The sequence below is a fragment of the Fukomys damarensis genome, unplaced genomic scaffold, assembly GCF_012274545.1.
Source record: "Fukomys damarensis isolate Sample0158 unplaced genomic scaffold, DMR_v1.0_HiC HiC_scaffold_7, whole genome shotgun sequence".
Classification (NCBI taxonomy): domain Eukaryota; kingdom Metazoa; phylum Chordata; class Mammalia; order Rodentia; family Bathyergidae; genus Fukomys; species Fukomys damarensis.
In genome coordinates, this window is record NW_022900919.1 from 38,446,406 (window position 1) to 38,457,333 (window position 10,928).

The window sequence follows — 10,928 nt, forward strand, 5'->3', positions numbered from 1 at the left end:
CATGGGTTTAGGTGTTGAACAGATTCTGGTAGGGGCCTTGGAGAGTTTAGGAGCTGTGCTTTTAGGTGGGACATGATTGGGAGTGGGTCACTGGGGATGTGACCCAGAAGTGTGCATTCTTGTTCCTTAACATAGAGCCAAGTTTGAGCTGAGATCTTCCTGCTATAGCACACTCACACGCACAAGTCACAAACTGAAGTATCATTACATCTTCTACTATAGTTTTATTTTTCATCATTCCCATTGATAAGTAATTTAAAACATTTCAGAAAGAAGTTCTAAAATTATTTAAAATTAGCATGAAATTTTGGCAACAATAGACTAAAATCCAGGAAATTCTTTTTTTTTTCTTGTATTGAACTGGCCAACAGTTCTAGTATAAATGGTAAAAATAATGATTGTAGATATCTTTATAATTTTTAAAAAGATATTTTAAATGTTTCTCCACTTACAATAATATTTGGTTTATGGCTGGGGATTTACCTCAAAGGTTCTACTGCCTGCCTCACTAAGCACAAGGTCCCAAGTTCAATTCCCAGTACCAACATAAATAAATAAATAAATAATATTTCATTTAAAGTACTTAAAATGTCCTACTCCTAATTTAATGCATGTTTAAATTATCATAAATGGATATTGATTTTACAAATGCTTATCATGGGCTGGCTATATGACTTAGTGGTAGAGTGCTTCCCTAGCATGGACAATCTGCTTTTAATCTTGCTTATTTTTCAAGTATTAAAATCATTATATGGCTTTTAAACTCATCTTAGTTGCAGTTTGTTAACATTTTTATATAATGAGTTAATTTGTGTATCTGTTGCTTGGAATATTATCATCTAGAATATAACTCAAACAGGCCTGTAATTTTTTTCAATATCATTCATACAAGAATTTAAAGCCCATGAAAGGTTTAAACAATGCTCCCACACTCCTTGTGTAGTCCTTATGTCTCTGACCCCAATACACTGGGCGGCTGAGGCAGGAGAATAGTAAGTTTGAGCACGCCCTGGCTAATATAGTGACTTTATGAGACCCTGTCTCAAAACAAAAACAAAACCAAGACAAAGAGTAGGGAGAGGGTTGGGGATAAAGCTCAATGCACAGGCCCTCGTTCAGTCCCTCAGTTCTGCAAATAAAATTAAAAAGGTAAAAGAAAAGATGATGCTCCCACAGGAGAGGTTATAGTCACTTGATATGACAATTTTCATGTCATTAACACCACTCCTGGTGATGTGCAATGTATGTTGCCGACAGTTAAAAAGTTCTGAAGTAGAACAACATGCATATAATTGTTTCCCTTTCCAGTGTGAATCCCAGGACTTTTTCTTTGCTCCATAATATCTTGTTAAATTATTAAAAGACAAAAAGAAGATATTGTAGTCCAGTGAAGAAAATATATCGAGAAGTATACCTTGACCTAGTACAAGTGTCTCATATTTTTTAAATTCTGTGGCCTGTTAGTCTTATTATCAATCTGTATTCATGATAATTAACTTGATAAGGTCATATAAGATAAATAAATGAATCTGATGCTGGAAAAATAAAAGGGAGTGACAGGAAGGAGGGGGGGAAAGAATTGAAATGTGTTATGTACATCTGTCAGTTCCCTACAGTGAATGTAATCATTATGTACTGAAAACATGTACTAAAAAGGTTTAAAAAAGACTAAGAAAAAAATGTTGGGAAATGCTGAGTTAATGGGAACATGAAACTTTAAAAAGAAAAAAAGAAAGAATAATTTGACCTTTATGGACTGAATTTCCATTTTTGGTGCTATGGGAAACACCTCAAAAATGGGATCAAATAATAAGTTTACCCTGTTTTGTTCTACACAGAAAATCTGGAAGTTGAGTATTACCAGCAATACTACTGCATAAAAAGTTCATGTTCTTCCAGTAGCCTTGATCAGGGATCATCAAACTGCAGCCAGCTCAGCGCTTGGGCCATATTTGCCTTTTTGGCAATCAGACAACCACACTGATTTATTATTTAACCAAGAAGCTGGCTAATGGAGCACAAAATACCATACATGAATTGGCACAAGGACTAGTACTATTGGGTCCCTTGTATGTGTGGTGGTTGCTATTGTTTTTCCTACCACCAAAAACCCTGAGATAAGTTTTACTAATTCTTTGCCCCATCCTTCTGCTTTTTTATGCTTCATTCTTAACAACTCAAATCTGTAGACTTCTTAAAGGACAATTATCCTGGCAGGAGCTGTTGCAGGAGTAAACAAGTCTGCTTTCTTTGTCCTGAGCTGGTAACTCATGTTCCAGAGCTCTCCTAGGAGTCAGGCTAATGGGACTCCAGTTGAGCATATATCTTTGCTTAGTTTCCTTCCTTTTCCTATTGTTTCTGATCATTCTTACTGGTTTCCTCTGGAAATGCTCACTGAATAAATCATTTGCACACCTCCCTTTGTTTCAAAGTTTGCTTCTGAAGAACACAATCTAAGGTTCATGTTATATGTCAAAAGCCAGGAATGGGATTCAGATCCAGTGTCTGCCGGTTGGCCTTCTGTCACTTGGTGATTCTGTGGTTTAATCTTAGATGAGCTCCTTATTTTTGCTTTCCTGCCATCAGGGGAAAAAAGTACCAGAAGAAAAGTCTTAGGAAAGTATTCCTACTTTATTGAATTTAGTGTTTTTCATTCTTTGATAAGTATGCCAAATAAGTTACAACAGTTTATTAAAATTTTATGCTGTTTAATTAGCAAGGTTTGAAGAACGTGACTATATTATGTTGTTGTTTACAGGGAGTAAATAATACCCACTAAAAGATTTATGTGGAAGACCACCCTGACCAAAGTCAGAACTGACTGTAATACAGAGCAGGCATTTTCCCCCCTATAATTGGCTGTAATGTTCTTGGAGCTGGACTAAAGCCTATGTGACTCACAGGGGCATGCTGGAAGGTGCTAAGGGCTAGTACAGCTTGTGTGCCAATGGCTGCCATGGAAATCTAAATCCTGCTCTGTGAAGCTGCAGGGACCCTACTGAGATAATACAGCAGCTGAGGACTGTGTGGTTCCAATCCACATTCCATCTCCAGAGCTGCCCATCCCTTAATTGTTTTCAGTAAACCATAACTGACCTTTGATCAGTTCTGTTCCTTCTTCAAGAATGCCTAGTCCTTTCTACAAGCCTTGCCTGTGTCAGCTGATGTCGCCAGGTGCCACATGAGTCCCTCTACCCTATTCTTACACAAGCCTGTATAATCAATAAATACCAGTGGACCTGGGCTTTGTGGTCCTTGCTCGGCCTCATTGCCACATGTTTGGTAAGGCCCATTCCAGTGCCCTGCTCTCTGTTTAAGTCTTGTTTCTGTGCCTTTCTTTTGCCTACAGTCATACTGCCTTGCAGGAGATTGAGACCCTCGGCCAGGGCCTCGATAGATTTACAGTGTTTTTATGGATTCTGTGTTTTTCTCAGTCAGTTACCCTTCAAAGATAACTGCCAAATAAATAATGGAAACAATAATAATGGAGTCACATAGAAAGATAAGCTACTGTCCGTTTTGATGATTAATTAGATGTTATCACAACCATTTTATTAACATGAAAACTTCCGTGTGACCAGAAGATATTTTGTTTTCAAGATGGACCTTACATAGTGAAAGGTTGAAAAGTAACTGAATAAAGGGTTTCTGGAATGAAATCCTCCTCACTTGCTTGTGTTTCCCCCTAAATATATATATTTGGCCATAGAGCAAAGACACAATAAATTACATATTTTCAAAGGCAATTTTTGTTTAGAATTTCTGTTCTTTTTATAAATTTCAGGATGTGCTATAAATGATGAATAATTGAAACTAATTTCATGAAATTAAAACTGGTTTCTTCTCTTTTCAAAACAGTTACCATAGGCCATGAGGGTGGTACTTCATGTTCCTAATTTCCACATGGCCTTGCCAAATGAACAGATTACAGATCACATTCTCCTTGGGCCCTGTACCTCCTTAATGACAGCATAAAGAGAAGATACAACTTCTCGATTGAGACTTACCAGGTTTGGAGAATTTCTTATCCGTAACATAGGACCAGCAAACAACTTCAAAAATCAGTCCTGTTACAGACACTACTCACTCCTAAAATAGTCTGATGTATAAGATTTACTAATATTTGAAAATTGTTTCTTTGCAACGGACCAGCAAACAACTTCAAAAATCAGTCCTGTTACAGACACTACTCACTCCTAAAATAGTCTGATGTATAAGATTTACTAATATTTGAAAATTGTTTCTTTGCAACTTGATTTAATGTAGGCATTATGGACATTTTACAGCTAAGGAGAGCACCAATCCAGTTTTGGAGAGGAACACTCCCGATGATCCAGGAATAGGGAGAAAGTCATTGCCATATTCTGTTGTTGTTCATTTGTTTGTTTTGATTTTTATAAGACAGGGTCTCACTTTACAGTTCAGGCTGGCCTTGAACTCACTATGTATCACCGGCTGGCCTCAAGCTTCCAGTGAGCTTCCTGTCTGTTTCCCAAGTGCTGGAATTGTAGGCAATGCACCAACACACCCAGCGGTAGTTGTTCCTTTAACAGGCCATCCCTCTACCTCTTTTGAGGACAAAATCATATTTTTTAATTTGACTTAGTGATTTTAATACATCTTCCATTTTGCAATACTTTATATATTTGTTTATTACTTGTTATTCTTATGTGCACTTCTGGTGGGATGGAGGGTGCTAAAAACTGACTTGAAAAAGGTGAAAGCTTTATTCTGTAAATAGATATAATTTCGAAGTGTAAGTTTGTGGCATCAAAACAGGAAGTCTTTTAATTTGATGTATTTCTTCTTATAACTGTCATGCATTCTGATAAAACAACGAGCAAAGTTGCAATTCTTGGACTAAAACACTATTTTTTTTTTTGTTGCTAGTTATGTAATCTGGAATCCTTAAGTTATAATTAACTATGACTAATGAATATGTTTTTCTCATATAGGCCCCTATAATTGTCCCTGCCTTTATTCCTATTTCTCTTTAATTTTAACATGGATTGAGGGGAGTTATCATTTCACACACAAATAGTGTTAACTGTCATCTGAGATTGTTCTTAGAAAGTCAAATTTATGATTCTCTCTGGAAATCTGGTTGCTTAAGAAAAATTTCAAAATGCGTAAAATGCATACAAAGTTATCTTTTACTCATTCTGGTGTCTCTCTTTCATCACCAGTTGCAGTTATCTAGTTATTGTATCCTACCTTAAACTTTGTAAAGAGGCTGAGTGTGTAGCTCAGTGATAGAGCAATTGGCTCAATCTCTACCACCTCAAAATATAAATTAAAAGATTCTGAACAAAAGTAGTAGAGAGGAAATTGCATTTTTTAGACATTTAAAAAATGTATCTTATAATTTTCTACCTTTCATTTTATAGATTTATTTTTGTAGTGCTGGAGAATGAACCTAGGACATTGCTCATGCTAGGCAACTGGTTTACCATGGAGCTATGTCCCGAAGGCCTTGGAATTTTAAAATCTTTTTTTTTGTAGGCTTCAATTTTATTAGAATTTACTAAAATGGACATTATTGAACATAGAATATTATTCTAAGTATGTTGGTAATATACAGTGAAGTCCTAAACATCATAAGAGATAAAATTGGAGTGTCTGAATTTTCTTAGTAGGCTATTTTATTAGAATTTACTAAAATGGACATTATTGAACATAGAATATTATTCTAAGTATGTTGGTAATATACAGTGAAGTCCTAAACATCATAAGAGATAAAATTGGAGTGTCTGAATTTTCTTTTAGTAGGCTATTCTTTGTCATTTATTCATTGATACATATATAATATATATATATATATATATTATATATATGCACATGCATAGTTTGCAGTGATAGTCAAAAATTTTTCTTGGCTAACACAAAATCAATTACATGTATCCCATCTGTCTGCATTTGGGGTCCTACGTTAGAAGATTCTGAGACAAGCAGAATGCAAGACATTGATTTGGGAAATGATTCTAAGAGGTACCAATAACCATAGGATGGATCTGACAGATTTCAGGCTCTTGTGTACAATGAGCAAAGAATTGCAAGCGTATATCCAATGGTAAGAGAAATAAAGCCACATTTATTGAAGACCACAGGAAGAACTGCTCAGGGAGGTCTGTGCCTAGAAAAAAGTGGCATGTACAGAAAAATGGTGCTGGGACAACAGGTAAAATGGAAAAATAGCATAGATAAATCAGGCTTTCAGATCTTAAGAGAAGCGCACCCCTGCACAGCGTGTCTCCTTGGGTCACTAAGTAAGATGAACCGGAATGATTAACAGAGTGCTGAGTCATGCTGAGTCAGGGGTTTTCAACAAGTCTGGGTGTTCCAGAGCTCACTCAGATTAATTTACAGGTCATGGTGGAAAGAAGATGGCCCTGGGACTTTGCCCAAACTAAAGTGAAAGGAGGGGAGTGGTCTCCCAGCCCTCATTGTGCTATTTGTACAAGTTTTTCAGCATGATTTTGAAGGAAAATTACATATGAGAGAATTTCAGTATTAGATTTAAGGGAGCAATAACACAGAGGTTAAAAAACAATCAGCCAAAGTAGGAGGAAAAAACAAAACAAAACAAAACAACTTGGTTTCAGCACTAGCTTGGGGTATGGAAATACTGAGAAGCAGGATTTCCAATCTAGGCTTAAATGAGGTTCTGAATTGTTTGAAATATTTAGCTAAGGAGTCTGTAATTTATCTTGCAACAAAAGAACCCTTAAAGTTTGCAAACAGAGGCATGCCTTTTCCTAGGATAACATATCTAAAGTGGATCTTGTATTCACCTATATAGAATTTCTACTACTTATACCTAAAATATTTGTTAGACCTAACTAGAACACTACCACTACATGGAATTCCTATAATAGTGATTAAACCAAGGTAGAAAACATGAAAGTGTTAATGGAAATGAATGTGTACAATTCAGAAGATCACTTCTGAAGTAAGTTACAGATCATTCCTATTTTAGATATTGATCCTGCAAAGTCATAAAGTTTTCTTTAAAACAAATGAGAAAAGTAATGACTAGTCCAAATAAACAGAAATGATGGCTATTCAGAAAGTAGAAACTGGAATAAGATATAAAAGGAGTGTTAGAATAAGATACATTCCCTTATGATATAGGCCATCGAACATGAGGGAACTGACAAAAAAACCCAATAGTTAAAATATGTTATGATAATTTTATGATGAAAGTAAGGTTTAGTTTGGGTATAATTTTAAGATGTAATTATATGTAAAACTTTTGATGTCACAAAAAAGAGATCTTGTGGGATTAAATTTTTAGGGAATCACAATATAACCTTGCTTGTTCTTACCTGAGGATACCAAAGGACAAAACGGTTGGGTTATATAGTAGATTTCCTCAGCATGCCAAATATACCACTTCTGTGACTGGTGGCTCATCTTTAACTGCAGGATCTATATCACCTGGCTGGAGAGTTTTCTACACAGCTGTTGATGTTTTATTTTCTTTACTGCTCATACACATGGTAAGCTGAAAATAAGGAATTAACAGTTTCAGGAGCAGCCCTTGCCCAGTAACTGAGGGAACTGGTGGCACATAAATCCCCAGCTCTTCAATTGGGTAACTCCTGGATGTTTGTTCTCCCTGTCTCCTTGAATTACCTAGCAAGATTGAGCTTTAGTAGACTCACAGTGGTCACCTGCTTTACAGCACACGGTACTAGCTTCCTTCCCTTCCTTTTCTCATTTCTTCCGCTGTCCTACTGGTGCCTCATGGATCACCCCCTAAATCAATTTCTTGCACTCAACTTCGAACACATTTTCATCAGTCTATTGTAATTTGGAATGTATCCGGGTTTTGCTCTTGGTTCTCAAAGACTGTGTCCCTTCCTTATGCACTAAAGTCTCAGATAGCTGTCTCTTAGGACGCATGGGAATGGGTTCCAGGACTCTCTCTCTTCCATACAAAAATCCATGGGGGTTCAAATCCTTTACACAAAAATGAATACTGTTTGCTTCTTATCATCTATGCACATCCTCCCATATAGTTTTATGTCAACAGTACATTACTTATGATACCTAATACAATGTAAATGTTTTGTAAGAAACTGTTATAGTTGTGTAGGGAATAATGACAAGAAAAATGTTTATATATGTTTATCACAGACATAATTTGTTCCCAGTGTCTTTGATCATTGGTTGAATTTGTGAATGAGGCATGGAGGGCTGGCTGTAGTGCTTATTTCTCTCATTTTGGCATGGTAATTACAGCAGCGGCCCAGTTACACCAATTTTCTCACTGTGGAATCCATGCAGTCTGCCTAATGTTGCTAAACGTCCTCTTCTGTCTCTGGGTTTGACTGTGACTAGTTTTGACCAATAGGTTTTTAGTTAAAGCTATGTGTAGAAACTTGTAAAACTCTTGTGTAGTCGGGCTCACTCTCAAACTTGCTCCTCCCAAGGCCATGAGAACATGCCTGAGCTAGCTTGCTGAAGGATAAAATATGCCCTAAGCACATCAGCCAACAGCCAGGTCCCATCCAAGAGAGTGAGCCCAACCAGTATCAATACAGCTGTTGGTTACCCACCACAGACCCATGATCAAACCCAGGTAAGAATACAGAATCATTTGAAATCACACACTTGTGAACCAAATAAATGTTTGTTGTTGTGTATACCAGCTATTTGTAACAACCATATCCTCTTTTAAAATACTTTCTATGTTTTTATATCCATTTTCTCACTCTAAGGAAGACATTGTGATACTGACTTCTACAATCAAGTACCTAGTGGATATGGAAAAACACTTTACTTATTTTAAATAAAGGTAATGGCTAGTTTCTCAAGTTTAATATCTAAGAACCATAAATTTATTTGTCCTTAGTGTTTATAGAAGTAGTTGGAGTCCTTAGAAAATAAGAAGGAAGCCAATTAAAATAAACATTAAGTAGTAGTATAAACTTTTCTATGAAAATAAATATATTACAAAAAATTAAGAATGCACAAATATATATTTGTAGCCATACATTATCAATTTAAAGCTTTTAAAATAATGTAGCTGCAATTTATTCACTGAATTTTCTGGCAGGTTTAGCCAGTTAAAATTGGAAAATGTCATCAAATTTAATTCTTATCATCTGCTTTAAAATATTATATCTCATCAAAAGAAAATCATTCTTTTATTTATATTATTTTTGCTTTTCTACTTTGGTTTCTACACTGATAAACAGAAAGTTTGAAGGTCTCTGTCTAACCTGATACAATTGAACATTTGACATTATATCTCTCAGCATAAAGGTGACATAGGACGCGCCCACATTCACCCTCACCTGAAATCCTATGGTTTTCTATAACGATGGGAGCTTCCACAAATAACTGGATTGTTGCCGTCCTGTACCTTGCAGCCTGGACATATGGTGGGCTTACAGGAGCTGCAGCTGTTGAATAGCTTCCTAAGGCTGCCATCAAACAACATGATTATTTACATAATTAGGGTGGTTCTAGTTTACTCTTAAAATCCAAAGACATAATTAAAATGTGTATGCCTCAATATTTTTGAATATTTTAAAATATACAAAATTGTGGAATCTCTAGCACATGTTTAACTTTTACTGGAAGAAATACCACAATGTTGCTCATCTCTACTACACTCTTGGTGGTTTATTTTTAAAGAGGTTTGTTTATATCCCTCAATGTTCAATAAAGTGAGAAATAAATTTAGAATTTCAAAAAAGTGAGAAATAAATTCAACTATAGTGGAGTGAGAAATAAACTTTCACCTTCAGTAGAGTGAGAAACAAACTCATTTTTTAAGGAAAACCATGCAGTGCTTGTCATGTAGCCATTGTATACAGATATAGTATCCATCTAATTTATTCAAAGTGGTATTAAAAATAAAGGGTGCACACAAGCCATCTTAATTATATATTTTGAAAAATTAAACCAATATTACAATAAAATATTGGCAATACAGTGTATGAAAATACTCAAGATCTAATCAGAAGGTTATGGAGTTTATAATGAAACGGAACAGATTATGTAGTGAATGAATGACTAACATTGAAATATGGATATAAATTCCTTTCATCTGGGGCACACTAGAGAGGAAGGTTTTTATGCATAATAATTTTAGCATGCTACCACTTTGTAATTTTATTCCTCTATGGAAAACTTTTCAAGAGAAACTAGTCAGTGCTGAAAAAACTAAAAATCCATTCACTTCTTTCCTTCATTTTACTTGACATAGTTTTGCTTAAAACATACCATCTCAGGAATTCCTGCAGATATTTAATCTTCTTCATGCTTTCTCAAAGGCAAAACACATTTTTAAAGGCAGCTATAAAATCTATAAATACAATGGAACAGAACCTTACTGCATAGAAACGATGCCCATTCGAGGCGAGAATATCTTCCTTAATTCCAGATTTCTTCCAGATGGCTATTTTGAAATGTTTTACTTCCTTTCAATGAGATTTTTAGTATTTCAAGCAAATTACATATCTGTGGGTCTTGATGTTCTGGCAAGAATTTGTCTCACTGAAATGAGGAATTGTGTTAATCAAAGCAGTGAAAAAATAAATAACAATGAATTTTCAAGCAAGATTTATAATACACAGAAAACAGACTTCAAATAAGATCAATACATGTACAAATATGATTTTTAAAATAAATATTTACTAATATGTCAGTAATAAATATTTTGTTTTAATGACCAGTTGAGGAAAAACATATATTTACTTTGAGTCCTGGGAACTTGTCTGGGACTAAGATAAAATAAGCCATCTTGAACAGTGTGAGCCAACATTTTGTTAGGGAGTTCTAACAATGATGAGTATCCCTGATGACTTCTATTTTATGACTTAACTATGTGAGATTCCAGAACTGAATTCTATAGGGGAACTAATAGTTAAGAGGAACAGTAGGACTTACTTAAAATATACTTTTTATGGTTTCAC

General features: G+C 35.3%; 1 long non-coding RNA gene across 1 annotated transcript; it reads right to left on the reverse strand.

The window, feature by feature from the left end:
- Window positions 1-2,507: 2,507 nt before the first annotated feature.
- Window positions 2,508-10,503, reverse strand: LOC104871900. The gene is made up of 4 exons (XR_782989.1): window positions 10,347-10,503; window positions 9,303-9,431; window positions 7,326-7,504; window positions 2,508-2,576 (listed from the first exon to the last, which is right to left on the reverse strand). It is a non-coding gene; the product is annotated as an uncharacterized LOC104871900 (long non-coding RNA).
- Between the last annotated feature and the right edge of the window lie 425 nt (window positions 10,504-10,928).